This window comes from Bombus pascuorum, unplaced genomic scaffold, assembly GCF_905332965.1.
Source record: "Bombus pascuorum unplaced genomic scaffold, iyBomPasc1.1, whole genome shotgun sequence".
Taxonomy (NCBI): Eukaryota; Metazoa; Arthropoda; class Insecta; order Hymenoptera; family Apidae; genus Bombus; species Bombus pascuorum.
The window spans coordinates 845,506-865,612 of NW_026869734.1; positions in this window are offsets into that span (position 1 = coordinate 845,506).

The window sequence follows — 20,107 nt, forward strand, 5'->3', positions numbered from 1 at the left end:
ATATAACGTTATACGCTAGTACGTAATAGGATATAACGTTGTACGTCATACGGTAATACTATTTAACGTTATACGTTATCAGGTAATACTATATAACGTTATACGTTATAAGGTAATACTACATAACGCTATACGTTATAAGGTAATACTACATAACGCTATACGTCATAAGGTAATACTACATAACGTTATACGCCATTACGTAATACTATATAACGTTATACGTTAGTTCGTAATAGTATATAACGTTATACGTTATAAGGTAATACTATATAACGTTATACGTCATAAGCTAATACTACATAGCGTATACGTTAGTACGTAATAGTATATAACCTTATACGTTAGTACGTAATAGTATATAACGGTATACGTTATAAGCTAAGACTATATAACGTTATACGTCATAAGCTAATACTACATAACGTTATGCGTAATAAGCTAATACTACATAGCGTATACGTTATTACGTAATAGTATATGTCGTTATACGTTAGTAAATACCAGTATATAACGTTATACGTTAGTACGTAATAGTATATAACGTTATACGTTATTACGTAATAGTATATAACGTTATACGTCAGTACGTAATAGTATTAAACGATATACGTCATAACGTAATAGTATATAACGTTATACGTCATAATGTAAGAGTATATAACGTTATACGTTATTACGTAGTAGTATATAACGTTATACGTTAGTATGTAATAGTATAAAACGTTATACGTTATAAGGTGATACTACATAACGTTATACGTCATTACGTAATTATATGTAACGTTATACTTTATAAGGCAATACTAAATAACGTTATACGTCATAATGTAATAGTTTATAACGTTAAACGTTATTACGGAATAGTATATAACGTTATACGTTTGTACGTAGTAGTGTACAACGTTATACGCTAGTACGTAATAGGATATAACGTTGTACTTCATACGGTAATACTATTAGCGTTATACGTTATAAGGTAATAGTATATAACGTTATAGGTCTTAAGCTAATACTACATAACGTTATACGTTATTACGTAATAGTGTATAACGTTATACGCTAGTACGTAATAGGATATAACATTGTACGTCATACGGTAATACTATTTAACGTTATACGTTATCAGGTAATACTATAAAACGTTATACGTCTTAAGCTAATACTACATAACGTTATACGACATTACGTAATAGTATATAACGTTATACGCTAGTACGTAATAGGATATAACGTTGTACGTCATACGGTAATACTATTTAACGTTATACGTTATCAGGTAATACTATATAACGTTATACGTTATAAGGTAATACTACATAACGCTATACGTTATAAGGTAATACTACATAACGCTATACGTCATAAGGTAATACTACATAACGTTATACGCCATTACGTAATACTATATAACGTTATACGTTAGTTCGTAATAGTATATAACGTTATACGTTATAAGGTAATACTATATAACGTTATACGTCATAAGCTAATACTACATAGCGTATACGTTAGTACGTAATAGTATATAACGTTATACGTTAGTACGTAATAGTATATAACGGTATACGTTATAAGCTAAGACTATATAACGTTATACGTCATAAGCTAATACTACATAACGTTATGCGTAATAAGCTAATACTACATAGCGTATACGTTATTACGTAATAGTATATGTCGTTATACGTTAGTAAATACCAGTATATAACGTTATACGTTAGTACGTAATAGTATATAACGTTATACGTTATTACGTAATAGTATATAACGTTATACGTCAGTACGTAATAGTATTAAACGATATACGTCATAACGTAATAGTATATAACGTTATACGTCATAATGTAAGAGTATATAACGTTATACGTTATTACGTAGTAGTATATAACGTTATACGTTAGTATGTAATAGTATAAAACGTTATACGTTATAAGGTGATACTACATAACGTTATACGTCATTACGTAATTATATGTAACGTTATACTTTATAAGGCAATACTAAATAACGTTATACGTCATAAGGTAATACTACATAACGTTATACGTCATTACATAATAGTATATAACGTTATACTTTATAAGGCAATACTAAATAATGTTATACGTCATACGGTAATACTACATAACGTTATACGTCATTACATAATAGTATATAACGTTATACGTCATAATGTAATAGTTTATAACGTTATACGTTATTACGGAATAGTATATAACGTTATACGTTTGTACGTAGTAGTGTATAACGTTATACGCTAGTACGTAATAGGATATAACGTTGTACTTCATACGGTAATACTATTAGCGTTATACGTTATAAGGTAATAGTATATAACGTTATAGGTCTTAAGCTAATACTACATAACGTTATACGTTATTACGTAATAGTGTATAACGTTATACGCTAGTACGTAATAGGATATAACATTGTACGTCATACGGTAATACTATTTAACGTTATACGTTATCAGGTAATACTATAAAACGTTATACGTCTTAGGCTAATACTACATAACGTTATACGACATTACGTAATAGTATATAACGTTATACGCTAGTACGTAATAGGATATAACGTTGTACGTCATACGGTAATACTATTTAACGTTATACGTTATCAGGTAATACTATATAACGTTATACGTTATAAGGTAATACTACATAACGCTATACGTTATAAGGTAATACTACATAACGCTATACGTCATAAGGTAATACTACATAACGTTATACGCCATTACGTAATACTATATAACGTTATACGTTAGTTCGTAATAGTATATAACGTTATACGTTATAAGGTAATACTATATAACGTTATACGTCATAAGCTAATACTACATAGCGTATACGTTAGTACGTAATAGTATATAACGTTATACGTTAGTACGTAATAGTATATAACGGTATACGTTATAAGCTAAGACTATATAACGTTATACGTCATAAGCTAATACTACATAACGTTATGCGTAATAAGCTAATACTACATAGCGTATACGTTATTACGTAATAGTATATGTCGTTATACGTTAGTAAATACCAGTATATAACGTTATACGTTAGTACGTAATAGTATATAACGTTATACGTTATTACGTAATAGTATATAACGTTATACGTCAGTACGTAATAGTATTAAACGATATACGTCATAACGTAATAGTATATAACGTTATACGTCATAATGTAAGAGTATATAACGTTATACGTTATTACGTAGTAGTATATAACGTTATACGTTAGTATGTAATAGTATAAAACGTTATACGTTATAAGGTGATACTACATAACGTTATACGTCATTACGTAATTATATGTAACGTTATACTTTATAAGGCAATACTAAATAACGTTATACGTCATAAGGTAATACTACATAACGTTATACGTCATTACATAATAGTATATAACGTTATACTTTATAAGGCAATACTAAATAATGTTATACGTCATACGGTAATACTACATAACGTTATACGTCATTACATAATAGTATATAACGTTATACGTCATAATGTAATAGTTTATAACGTTATACGTTATTACGGAATAGTATATAACGTTATACGTTTGTACGTAGTAGTGTATAACGTTATACGCTAGTACGTAATAGGATATAACGTTGTACTTCATACGGTAATACTATTTAACGTTATACGTTATAAGGTAATAGTATATAACGTTATAGGTCTTAAGCTAATACTACATAACGTTATACGTTATTACGTAATAGTGTATAACGTTATACGCTAGTACGTAATAGGATATAACATTGTACGTCATACGGTAATACTATTTAACGTTATACGTTATCAGGTAATACTATAAAACGTTATACGTCTTAAGCTAATACTACATAACGTTATACGTCATAAGGTAATACTACATAACGTTATACGACATTACGTAATAGTATATAACGTTATACGTTAGTACGTAATAGTATATAACGTTATACGTTAGTACGTAATAGTATATAACGTTATACATCATAAGCTAATACTACATAACGTTATACGTCACAACGTAATAGTATATAACGTTATACGTTATAAGGTAATACTACATAATGTTATACGTCATAAGGTAATACTACATAACGTTATACGTTATTACGTAATAGTGTATAACGTTATACGCTAGTACGTAATAGGATATAACGTTGTACGTCATACGGTAATACTATTTAACGTTATACGTTATCAGGTAATACTATATAACGTTATACGTTATAAGGTAATACTACATAACGCTATACGTTATAAGGTAATACTACATAACGCTATACGTCATAAGGTAATACTACATAACGTTATACGCCATTACGTAATACTATATAACGTTATACGTTAGTTCGTAATAGTATATAACGTTATACGTTATAAGGTAATACTATATAACGTTATACGTCATAAGCTAATACTACATAGCGTATACGTTAGTACGTAATAGTATATAACGTTATACGTTAGTACGTAATAGTATATAACGGTATACGTTATAAGGTAAGACTATATAACGTTATACGTCATAAGCTAATACTACATAACGTTATGCGTAATAAGCTAATACTACATAGCGTATACGTTATTACGTAATAGTATATGTCGTTATACGATAGTAAGTACTAGTATATAACGTTATACGTTAGTACGTAATAGTATATAACGTTATACGTTATTACGTAATAGTATATAACGTTATACGTCAGTACGTAATAGTATTAAACGATATACGTCATAACGTAATAGTATATAACGTTATACGTCATAATGTAAGAGTATATAACGTTGTACGTTATTACGTAGTAGTATATAACGTTATACGTTAGTATGTAATAGTATAAAACGTTATACGTTATAAGGTGATACTACATGACGTTATACGTCATTACGTAATTATATGTAACGTTATACTTTATAAGGCAATACTAAATAACGTTATACGTCATAAGGTAATACTACATAACGTCATACGTCATTACATAATAGTATATAACGTTATACTTTATAAGGCAATACTAAATAATGTTATACGTCATACGGTAATACTACATAACGTTATACGTCATTACATAATAGTATATAACGTTATACGTTAGTACGTAATAGTATATAACGTTATACGTTATAAGGTAATACTATATAACGTTATACGTCATAAGCTACTACTACATATCGTATACGTTATTACGTAATAGTATATTACGTTATACGTTAGTACGTAATACTATATAACGTTATACATCATAAGCTAACACTACATAACGTTATAGGTCATAACGTAATATTACATAACGTTATACGTTATAAGGTAATACTACATAATGTTATACGTCAAAAGGTAATACTACATAACGTTATACGACATTACGTAATAGTATATAACGTTATACGTTAGTATTTAATAGTATATAATGTTATACGTTAGTACGTAATAGTATATAACGGTATACGTTATAAGGTAACACTATATAACGTTATACGACATAAGCTAATACTACATAACGTTATGCGTCATAAGCTAATACTACATAGCGTATACGTTATTACGTAATAGTATAAGCCGTTATACGTTAGTACGTACTAGTATATAACGTTATACGTCATAATGTAATAGTATATAACGTTATACGGTATTACGTAGTAGTATATAACGTTATACGTTAGTATGTAACAGTATAAAACGTTATACGTTATAAGGTGATACTACATAACGTTATACGTCATTACGTAATTATATGTAACGTTATACTTTATAAGGCAATACTAAATAACGTTATACTTCATAAGGTAATACTACATAACGTTATACGTCATTACATAATAGTATATGTCGTTATACGTTAGTACGTACCAGTATATAACGTTATACGTTAGTACGTAATAGTATATAACGTTATACGTTATTACGTAATAGTATATAACGTTATACGTCGGTACGTAATAGTATTAAACGATATACGTCATAACGTAATAGTATATAACGTTATACGTCATAATGTAATAGTATATAACGTTATACGTTATTACGTAGTAGTGTATAACGTTATACGTTAGTATGTAATAGTATAAAACGTTATACGTTATAAGGTGATACTACATAACGTTATACGTCGTTACGTAATTATATGTAACGTTATACTTTATAAGGCAATACTAAATAACGTTATACGTCATAAGGTAATACTACATAACGTTATACGTCATTACATAATAGTATATAACGTTATACTTTATAAGGCAATACTAAATAATGTTATACGTCATACGGTAATACTACATAACGTTATACGTCATTACATAATAGTATATAACGTTATACGTTAGTACGTAATAGTATATAACGTTATACGTTATAAGGTAATACTATATAACGTTATACGTCATAAGCTACTACTACATATCGTATACGTTATTACGTAATAGTATATTACGTTATACGTTAGTACGTAATACTATATAACGTTATACATCATAAGCTAACACTACATAACGTTATAGGTCATAACGTAATATTACATAACGTTATACGTTATAAGGTAATACTACATAATGTTATACGTCAAAAGGTAATACTACATAACGTTATACGACATTACGTAATAGTATATAACGTTATACGTTAGTATTTAATAGTATATAATGTTATACGTTAGTACGTAATAGTATATAACGGTATACGTTATAAGGTAACACTATATAACGTTATACGACATAAGCTAATACTACATAACGTTATGCGTCATAAGCTAATACTACATAGCGTATACGTTATTACGTAATAGTATAAGCCGTTATACGTTAGTACGTACTAGTATATAACGTTATACGTCATAATGTAATAGTATATAACGTTATACGGTATTACGTAGTAGTATATAACGTTATACGTTAGTATGTAACAGTATAAAACGTTATACGTTATAAGGTGATACTACATAACGTTATACGTCATTACGTAATTATATGTAACGTTATACTTTATAAGGCAATACTAAATAACGTTATACTTCATAAGGTAATACTACATAACGTTATACGTCATTACATAATAGTATATGTCGTTATACGTTAGTACGTACCAGTATATAACGTTATACGTTAGTACGTAATAGTATATAACGTTATACGTTATTACGTAATAGTATATAACGTTATACGTCGGTACGTAATAGTATTAAACGATATACGTCATAACGTAATAGTATATAACGTTATACGTCATAATGTAATAGTATATAACGTTATACGTTATTACGTAGTAGTGTATAACGTTATACGTTAGTATGTAATAGTATAAAACGTTATACGTTATAAGGTGATACTACATAACGTTATACGTCGTTACGTAATTATATGTAACGTTATACTTTATAAGGCAATACTAAATAACGTTATACGTCATAAGGTAATACTACATAACGTTATACGTCATTACATAATAGTATATAACGTTATACTTTATAAGACAATACCATATAATGTTATACGTCATAAGGTAATACTACATAACGTTATACGTCATTACATAATAGTATATAACGTTATACGTTAGTACGTAATAGTATATAACGTTATACGTTATAAGGTAATACTATATAACGTTATACGTCATAAGCTACTACTACATATCGTATACGTTATTACGTAATATTATATTACGTTATACGTTAGTACGTAATACTACATAATGTTATACGTCATAAGGTTATACTACATAACGTTATACGTCATAACGTAATAGTATATAACGTTATACGTTATTACGTAGTAGTATATAACGTTATACGTTATTACGTAGTAGTATATAACGTTATACGTTATTACGTAATAGTATTTAACGTTATACGCTAATACGTAATAGTGTATAACGTTATACGTCAAAATGTAATAGTTTATAACGTTATACGCTATTACATAATAGTATATAACGTTATACGTTATAAGGTAATACTATATAACGTTATACATAATAAGCTAATACTACATAACGTTATACGTCATAACGTAATAGTATATAACGTTATACGTTATTACGTAATAGTATATAACGTTGTACGCCAGTACGTAATAGTATATAACGTTATACGTTAGTACGTAATAGTATATAACGTTATACGTTAGTACGTAATAGTATATAACGGTATACGTTATAAGGTAAGACTATATAACGTTATACGTCATAAGCTAATACTACATAACGTTATGCGTAATAAGCTAATACTACATAGCGTATACGTTATTACGTAATAGTATATGTCGTTATACGTTAGTAAGTACTAGTATATAACGTTATACGTTAGTACGTAATAGTATATAACGTTATACGTTATTACGTAATAGTATATAACGTTATACGTCAGTACGTAATAGTATTAAACGATATACGTCATAACGTAATAGTATATAACGTTATACGTCATAATGTAAGGGTATATAACGTTATACGTTATTACGTAGTAGTATATAACGTTATACGTTAGTATGTAATAGTATAAAACGTTATACGTTATAAGGTGATACTACATAACGTTATACGTCGTTACGTAATTATATGTAACGTTATACTTTATAAGGCAATACTAAATAACGTTATACGTCATAAGGTAATACTACATAACGTTATACGTAATTACATAATAGTATATAACGTTATACTTTATAAGGCAATACCATATAATGTTATACGTCATAAGGTAATACTACATAACGTTATACGTCATTACATAATAGTATATAACGTTATACGTTAGTACGTAATAGTATATAACGTTATACGTTATAAGGTAATACTATATAACGTTATACGTCATAAGCTACTACTACATATCGTATACGTTATTACGTAATAGTATATAACGTTATACGCTATTACGTAATAGTATATAACGTTATACTTTATAAGGTAATACTATGTAACGTTATACATCATAAGGTAATACTACATAACGTTATAGGTCATAACGTAATAGTATATAACGTTATACGTTATAAGGTAATACTTCATAACGTTATACGTCATAAGGTAATAGTACATAGCGTTATACGTTATTACGTAATAGTATATTACGTTATACGTTAGTACGTAATAGTATATATCGTTATACGTTATCACGTAATAGTATATAACGTTATACGTTAGAACGTAATAGTATATAACGTTATACGTTAGTACGTAATAGTATATAACGTTATACGTTATAAGGTAATACTATATAACGTTATACGTCATAAGCTACTACTACATATCGTATACGTTATTACGTAATAGTATATTACGTTATACGTTAGTACGTAATACTATATAACGTTATACATCATAAGCTAACACTACATAACGTTATACGTCATTACATAATAGTATATAACGTTATACTTTATAAGGCAATACTAAATAATGTTATACGTCATAAGGTAATACTACATAACGTTATACGTCATTATATAATAGTATATAACGTTATACGTTAGTACGTAATAGTATATAACGTTATACGTCATAATGTAATAGTTTATAATGTTATACGTTATTACGTAATAGTATATAACGTTATACGTTTGTACGTAGTAGTATATAACGTTATACTTTAGTACGTAATAGTATATAACGTTATACGTTATTACGTAATAGTATATAACGTTATACGCTAGTACGTAATAGTGTATAACGTTATACGTCAAAATGTAGTAGTTTATAACGTTATACCTTATTACGTGATAGTATATAACGTTATACGCTATTACGTAATAGTATATAACGTTATACGTCATAATGTAATAGTATATAACGTTATACGTTATTACGTAGTAGTATATAACGTTATACGTTAGTACGTAATAGGATATAACGTTGTACGTCATACGGTAATACTATATAACGTTATACGTCATAAGCTACTACTACATATCGTATACGTTATTACGTAATAGTATATTACGTTATACGTTAGTACGTAATAGCATATAACGTTATACGCTAGTACGTAATAGTATATAACGTTATACGTCATAATGGAATAGTTTATAACGTTATACGTTATTACGTAATAGTATATAACGTTATACGTTAGTATGTAACAGTATAAAACGTTATTCGTTATAAGGTGATACTACATAACGTTATACGTCATTACGTAATTATATATAACGTTATACTTTATAAGGCAATACTCAATAACGTTATACGTCATAAGGTAATACTACATAACGTTATACGTCATTACATAATAGTATATAACGTTATACTTTATAAGGCAATACTAAATAACGTTATACGTCATAAGGTAATACTACATAACGTTATACGTCATTACATAATAGTATATAACGTTATACGTTAGTACGTAATAGGATATAACGTTGTACGTCATACGGTAATACTATATAAAGTTATACGTCATAAGCTACTACTACATATCGTATACGTTATTACGTAATAGTATATAACGTTATACGTTAGTACGTAAAAGTATATAACGTTATACGCTAGTACGTAATAGTATATAACGTTATACGTCATAATGTAATAGTTTATAACGTTATACGTTATTACGTAATAGTATATATCTTTATACGCTAGTACGTAATAGGTAATAACGTTGTACGTCATACGGTAATACTATATAACGTTATACGCTATTACGTAATAGTATATAACGTTATACGTTATAAGGTAATACTATATAACGTTATACATCATACGCTAATACTACATAACGTTATACGTCATAACGTAATAGTATATAACGTTATACGTTATAAGGTAATACTACATAACGTTATACGTCATAAGGTAATACTACATAACGTTATACGCCATTACATAATACTATATAACGTTATACGTCATATGGTAATACTACATAACGTTATACGTCATATGGTAATAATACATAACGTTATACGTCATTGCCTAATTATATGTAACGTTATACTTTATAAGGCAATACTAAATAACGTTATACGTCATAAGGTAATACTACATTACGTTATACGTCATTACGTAATAGTATATAACGTTATACGCTAGTACGTAATAGGTAATAACGTTGTACGTCATACGGTAATACTATTTAACGTTATACGTGGTAAGGTAATATTATATAACGTTATACGTCTTAAGCTAATACTACATAACGTTATACGTTATTACGTAATAGTATATAACGTTATACGTTATAAGGTAATACTACATAACGTTATACGTCATAAGGTAATACTACATAACGTTATACGCCATTACGTAATACTATATAACGTTATACGTTAGTTCGTAATAGTATATAACGTTATACGTTATAAGGTAATACTATATAACGTTATACGTCATAAGCTAATGCTACATAGCGTATACGTTATTACGTAATAGTATATGTCGTTATACGTTAGTACGTAATAGTATATAACGTTATACGTTAGTACGTAATAGTATATTACGTTGTACGTTATTACGTAATAGTATATGTCGTTATACGTTAGTACGTAATAGTATATAACGTTATACGTTAGTACGTAATAGTATATTACGCTATACGTTATTACGTAATATTATATAACGTTATACGCTATTACGTAATAGTATATAACGTTATACGTTATAAGGTAATACTATGTAACGTTATACATCGTAAGGTAATACTACATAACGTTATAGGTCATAACGTAATAGTATATAACGTTATACGTTATAAGGTAATACTATGTAACGTTATACATCATAAGGTAATACTACATAACGTTATACGACATTACGTAATAGTATATAACGTTATACGTTAGTACGTAATAGTATATAACGTTATACGTTAGTACGTAATAGTATATTACGTTATACGTTATAAGATAATACTATATAACGTTATACATCATAAGCTAACACTACATAACGTTATAGGTCATAACGTAATAGTATATAACGTTATACGTTATAAGGTAATACTACATAACGTTATAGGTCATAACGTAATAGTATATAACGTTATACGTTATAAGGTAATACTATGTAACGTTATACATCATAAGGTAATACTACATAACGTTATACGACATTAGGTAATAGTATATAACGTTATACGTTAGTACGTAATAGTATATAACGTTATACGTTAGTACGTAATAGTATATTACGTTATACGTTATAAGATAATACTATATAACGTTATACATCATAAGCTAACACTACATAACGTTATAGGTCATAACGTAATAGTATATAACGTTATACGTTATAAGGTAATACTACATAACGTTATACGTCATAAGGTAAAACTACATAACGTTATACGCCATTACGTAATACTATATAACGTTATACGTTATTACGTAATAGTATTTAACGTTATACGCTAGTACGTAATAGTGTATAACGTTATACGTCAAAATGTAATAGTTTATAACGTTATACGCTATTACATAATAGTATATAACGTTATACGTTATAAGGTAATACTATATAACGTTATACATAATAAGCTAATACTACATAACGTTATACGTCATAACGTAATAGTATATAACGTTATACGTTAGTACGTAATAGTATATAACGTTATACGTTATTACGTAATAGTATATAACGTTGTACGTCAGTACGTAATATTATATAACGATATACGACATAACGTAATAGTATATAACGTTATACGTTAGTATTTAATAGTATATAACGTTATACGTTAGTACGTAATAGTATATAACGGTATACGTTATAAGGTAAAACTATATAACGTTATACGACATAAGCTAATACTACATAACGTTATGCGTCATAAGCTAATACTACATAGCGTATACGTTATTACGTAATAGTATAAGCCGTTATACGTTAGTACGTACTAGTATATAACGTTATACGTCATAATGTAATAGTATATAACGTTACACGTTATTACGTAGTAGTATATAACGTTATACGTTAGTATGTAAAAGTATAAAACGTTATACGTTATAAGGTGATACTACATAACGTTATACGTCATTACGTAATTATATGTAACGTTATACTTTATAAGGCAATACTAAATAACGTTATACTTCATAAGGTAATACTACATAACGTTATACGTCATTACATAATAGTATATGTCGTTATACGTTAGTACGTACCAGTATATAACGTTATACGTTAGTACGTAATAGTATATAACGTTATACGTTATTACGTAATAGTATATAACGTTATACGTCAGTACGTAATAGTATTAAACGATATACGTCATAACGTAATAGTATATAACGTTATACGTTATTACGTAGTAGTATATAACGTTATACGTTAGTACGTACTAGTATATAACGTTATACGTCATTAGGTAATACTACATAACGTTATACGTCATTACATAATAGTATATAACGTTATACTTTAGAAGTCAATACTAAATAACGTTATACGTCATAAGCTAATACTACATAGCGTATACGTTATTACGTAATAGTATATGTCGATATACGTTAGTACGTACTAGTATATAACGTTATACGTTAGTACGTAATAGTATATAACGTTATACGTTATTACGTAGTAGTATATAACGTTATACGTTAGTACGTAATTGTATATAACGTTATACGTTATAAGTTAATACTACATAACGTTATACGTCATAAGGTAATACTACATAACGTTATACGACATTACGTAATAGTATATAACGTTATACGTTATTACGTAATAGTATATAACGTTGTACGTCAGTACGTAATAGTATTAAACGATATACGTCATAACGTAATAGTATATAACGTTAGACGTCATAACGTAATAGTATATAACGTTATACGTTATTACGTAGTAGTATATAACGTTATACGTTAGTACGTAATTGTATATAACGTTATACGTTATAAGGTAATACTATATAACGTTATACGTCATAAGCTAATACTACATAGCGTATACGTTATTACGTAATAGTATATGTCGATATACGTTAGTACGTACTAGTATATAACGTTATACGTTAGTACGTAATAGTATATAACGTTATACGTCATTACATAATAGTATATAACGTATACGTTATTCCGTAATAGTATATAACGTTATACGCTAGTACGTAATAGTATATAACGTTATACGTCATAATGTAATAGTTTATAATGTTATACGTTATTACGTAATAGTATATAACGTTATACGTTTGTACGTAGTAGTATATAACGTTATACTTTAGTACGTAATAGTATATAACGTTATACGTTATTACGTAATAGTATATAACGTTATACGCTTGTACGTAATAGTGTATAACGTTATACGTCAAAATGTAGTAGTTTATAACGTTATACGTTATTACGTGATAGTATATAACGTTATACGCTATTACGTAATAGTATATAACGTTATAAGTTATAAGGTAATACTATCTAACGTTATACATCATAAGCTAATACTACATAACGTTATACGTCATAAGGTAATACTACGTAACGTTATACGACATTACGTAATAGTATATAACGTTATACGTTAGTACGTAATAGTATATATCGTTATACGTTAGTACGTAGTATTATATAACGTTATACCTTATAAGATAATACTACAAAGCGTATACGTTATTACGTAATAGTATATGTCGTTATACGTTAGTACGTAATAGTATATAACGTTATACGTTAGTACGTAATAGTATATTACGTTATACGTTATTACGTAATAGTATATAACGTTATACGCTATTACGTAATAGTATATAACGTTATACTTTATAAGGTAATACTATGTAACGTTATACATCATAAGGTAATACTACATAACGTTATAGGTCATAACGTAATAGTATATAACGTTATACGTTATAAGGTAATACTTCATAACGTTATACGTCATAAGGTAATAGTACATAGCGTTATACGTTATTACGTAATAGTATATTACGTTATACGTTAGTACGTAATAGTATATATCGTTATACGTTATCACGTAATAGTATATAACGTTATACGTTAGAACGTAATAGTATATAACGTTATACGTTAGTACGTAATAGTATATAACGTTATACGTTATAAGGTAATACTATATAACGTTATACGTCATAAGCTACTACTACATATCGTATACGTTATTACGTAATAGTATATTACGTTATACGTTAGTACGTAATACTATATAACGTTATACATCATAAGCTAACACTACATAACGTTATACGTCATTACATAATAGTATATAACGTTATACTTTATAAGGCAATACTAAATAATGTTATACGTCATAAGGTAATACTACATAACGTTATACGTCATTACATAATAGTATATAACGTTATACGTTAGTACGTAATAGTATATAACGTTATACGTCATAATGTAATAGTTTATAATGTTATACGTTATTACGTAATAGTATATAACGTTATACGTTTGTACGTAGTAGTATATAACGTTATACTTTAGTACGTAATAGTATATAACGTTATACGTTATTACGTAATAGTATATAACGTTATACGTCATAAGCTAATACTACATAACGTTATACGACATTACATAATAGTATATAACGTTATACGTTAGTACGTAATAGTATATAACGTTATACGCTATTACGTAATAGTATATAACGTTATACGTTATAAGGTAATACTATGTAACGTTATACATCGTAAGGTAATACTACATAACGTTATAGGTCATAACGTAATAGTATATAACGTTATACGTTATAAGGTAATACTATGTAACGTTATACATCATAAGGTAATACTACATAACGTTATACGACATTACGTAATAGTATATAACGTTATACGTTAGTACGTAATAGTATATAACGTTATACGTTAGTACGTAATAGTATATTACGTTATACGTCATAAGATAATACTATATAACGTTATACATCATAAGCTAACACTACATAACGTTATAGGTCATAACGTAATAGTATATAACGTTATACGTTATAAGGTAATACTACATAACGTTATACGTCATAAGGTAAAACTACATAACGTTATACGCCATTACGTAATACTATATAACGTTATACGTTAGTTCGTAATAGTATATAACGTTATACGTTATAAGGTAATACTATATAACGTTATACGTCATAAGCTAATACTACATAGCGTATACGTTATTACGTAATAGTATATGTCGTTATACGTTAGTACGTAATAGTATATAACGTTATACGTTAGTACGTAATAGTATATTACGCTATACGTTATTACGTAATAGTATATAACGTTATACGACATTACGTAATAGTATATAACGTTATACGTTAGTACGTAATAGTATATTACGTTATACGTTATAAGATAATACTATATAACGTTATACATCATAAGCTAACACTACATAACGTTATAGGTCATAACGTAATAGTATATAACGTTATACGTTATAAGGTAATACTATGTAACGTTATACATCATAAGGTAATACTACATAACGTTATACGACATTACGTAATAGTATATAACGTTATACGTTAGTACGTAATAGTATATAACGTTATACGTTAGTACGTAATAGTATATAACGGTATACGTTATAAGGTAATACTATATAACGTTATACGTCATAAGCTAATACTACATAACGTTATACGACATTACATAATAGTATATAACGTTATACGTTAGTACGTAATAGTATATAACGTTATACGCTATTACGTAATAGTATATAACGTTATACGTTATAAGGTAATACTAAATAACGTTATACGTCATAAAGAAATCCTACATAACGTTATACGACATTACGTAATATTATATAACGTTATACGTTATAAGGTAATACTATATAACGTTATACATCAATAGCTAATACTACATAACGTTATACGACATTACGTAATAGTATATAACGTTATACGTTGGTACGTAATAGTATATTACGTTATACGTTATAAGATAATACTATATAACGTTATACATCATAAGACAACACTACATAACGTTATAGGTCATAACGTAATAGTATATAACGTTATACGTTATAAGGTAATACTATATAACGTTATACGTCATAAGGTAATACTACATAACGTTATACGACATTACATAATAGTATATAACGTTATACGTTAGTACGTAATAGTATATAACGTTATACGTTATAAGGTAATACTATATAACGTTATACATAATAAGCTAATACTACATAACGTTATACGTCATAACGCAATAGTATATAACGTTATACGTTAGTACGTAATAGTATATAACGTTATACGCTATACGTAATAGTATATAACGTTCTACGTTATAAGGTAATACTACATAACGTTATACGTCATAAAGTAATCCTACATAACGTTATACGACATTACGTAATATTATATAACGTTATACGTTATAAGGTAATACTATGTAACGTTATACATCAATAGCTAATACTACATAACGTTATACGACATTACGTAATAGTATATAACGTTATACGTTAGTACGTAATAGTATATAACGTTATACGGTATAAGGTAATGCTATATAACATTATACATCATAAGCTAATACTACATAGCGTATGCGTTATTACGTAATAGTATATAACGTTATATGTTATTACGTAGTAGTATATAACGTTATACGTTAGTATGTAATAGTATATAACGTTATACGTTATAAGGCAATACTAAATAACGTTATACGTCATAAGATAATACTTCATTACGTTATACGTCATTACGTAATAGTATATAACGTTAAACGTTAGTACGTAATTGTATATAACGTTATACGCTATTACGTAGTAGTATATAACGTTATACGTTAGTATGTAATAGTATATAACGTTATACGTTATAAGGCAATACTAAATAACGTTATACGTCATAAGGTAATACTTCATTACGTTATACGTCATAACGTAATAGTATATAACGTTAAACGTTAGTACGTAATAGTATATAACGTTATACGCTATTACGTAACAGTATATAACGTTATACGTTATAAGGTAATACTATATAACGTTATACATCATAAGCTAATACTACTTAACGTTAAACGTCATAACGCAATACTATATAACGTTAAACGTTATAAGGTTATACTACATAACGTTATACGACATTACGTAATAGTATATAACGTTATACGCTAGTACGTAATAGGTAATAACGTTGTACGTCATACGGTAATACTATTTAACGTTATACGTTGTAAGGTAATATTATATAACGTTATACGTCTTAAGCTAATACTACATAACGTTATACGTTATTACGTAATAGTATATAACGTTATACGTTATAAGGTAATACTACGTAACGTTATACGTCATAAGGTAATACTACATAACGTTATACGCCATTACGTAATACTATATAACGTTATACGTTAGTTCGTAATAGTATATAACGTTATACGTTATAAGGTAATACTATATAACGTTATACGTCATAAGCTAATACTACATAGCGTATACGTTATTACGTAATAGTATATGTCGTTATACGTTAGTACGTAATAGTATATAACGTTATACGTTAGTACGTAATAGTATATTACGTTGTACGTTATTACGTAATAGTATATGTCGTTATACGTTAGTACGTAATAGTATATAACGTTATACGTTAGTACGTAATAGTATATTACGCTATACGTTATTACGTAATAGTATATAACGTTATACGCTATTACGTAATAGTATATAACGTTATACGTTATAAGGTAATACTATGTAACGTTATACACCGTAAGGTAATACTACATAACGTTATAGGTCATAACGTAATAGTATATAACGTTATACGTTATAAGGTAATACTATGTAACGTTATACATCATAAGGTAATACTACATAACGTTATACGACATTACGTAATAGTATATAACGTTATACGTTAGTACGTAATAGTATATAACGTTATACGTTAGTACGTAATAGTATATTACGTTATACGTTATAAGATAATACTATATAACGTTATACATCATAAGCTAACACTACATAACGTTATAGGTCATAACGTAATAGTATATAACGTTATACGTTATAAGGTAATACTACATAACGTTATACGTCATAAGGTAATACTACATAACGTTATACGCCATTACGTAATACTATATAACCTTATACGTTAGTTCGTAATAGTATATAACGTTATACGTTATAAGGTAATACTATATAACGTTATACGTCATAAGCTAATACTACATAGCGTATACGTTATTACGTAATAGTATATAACGTTATACGACATTACGTAATAGTATATAACGTTATACGTTAGTACGTAATAGTATATAACGGTATACGTTATAAGGTAATACTATATAACGTTATACGTCATAAGCTAATACTACATAGCGTTATACGTTATTACGTAATAGTATATAACGTTATACGTTGGTGCGTAATAGTATATTACGTTATACGTTATAAGATAATACTATATAACGTTATACACCATAAGCTAACACTACATAACGTTATAGGTCATAACGTAATAGTATATAACGTTATACGTTATAAGGTAATACTATATAACGTTATACGTCATAAGGTAATACTACATAACGTTATACGACATTACATAATAGTATATAACGTTATACGTTAGTACGTAATAGTATATAACGTTATACGTTATAAGGTAATAGTATATAACGTTATACGTTATAAGGTAATACTACATAACGTTATACGTCATAAAGTAATCCTACATAACGTTATACGACATTACGTAATATTATATAACGTTATACGTTATAAGGTAATACTATATAACGTTATACATCAACAGCTAATACTGCATAACGTTATACGACATTACGTAATAGTATATAACGTTATACGTCATAAGGTAATACTACATAACGTTATACGACATTACATATTAGTATATAACGTTATACGTTAGTACGTAATAGTATATAACGTTATACGTTATAAGGTAATACTATATAACGTTATACATAATAAGCTAATACTACATAACGTTATACGTCATAACGCAATAGTATATAACGTTATACGTTAGTACGTAATAGTATATAACGTTATACGCTATTACGTAATAGTATATAACGTCATACGTTATATGGTAATACTACATAACGTTATACGTCATAAAGTAATCCTACATAACGTTATACGACATTACGTAATATTATATAACGT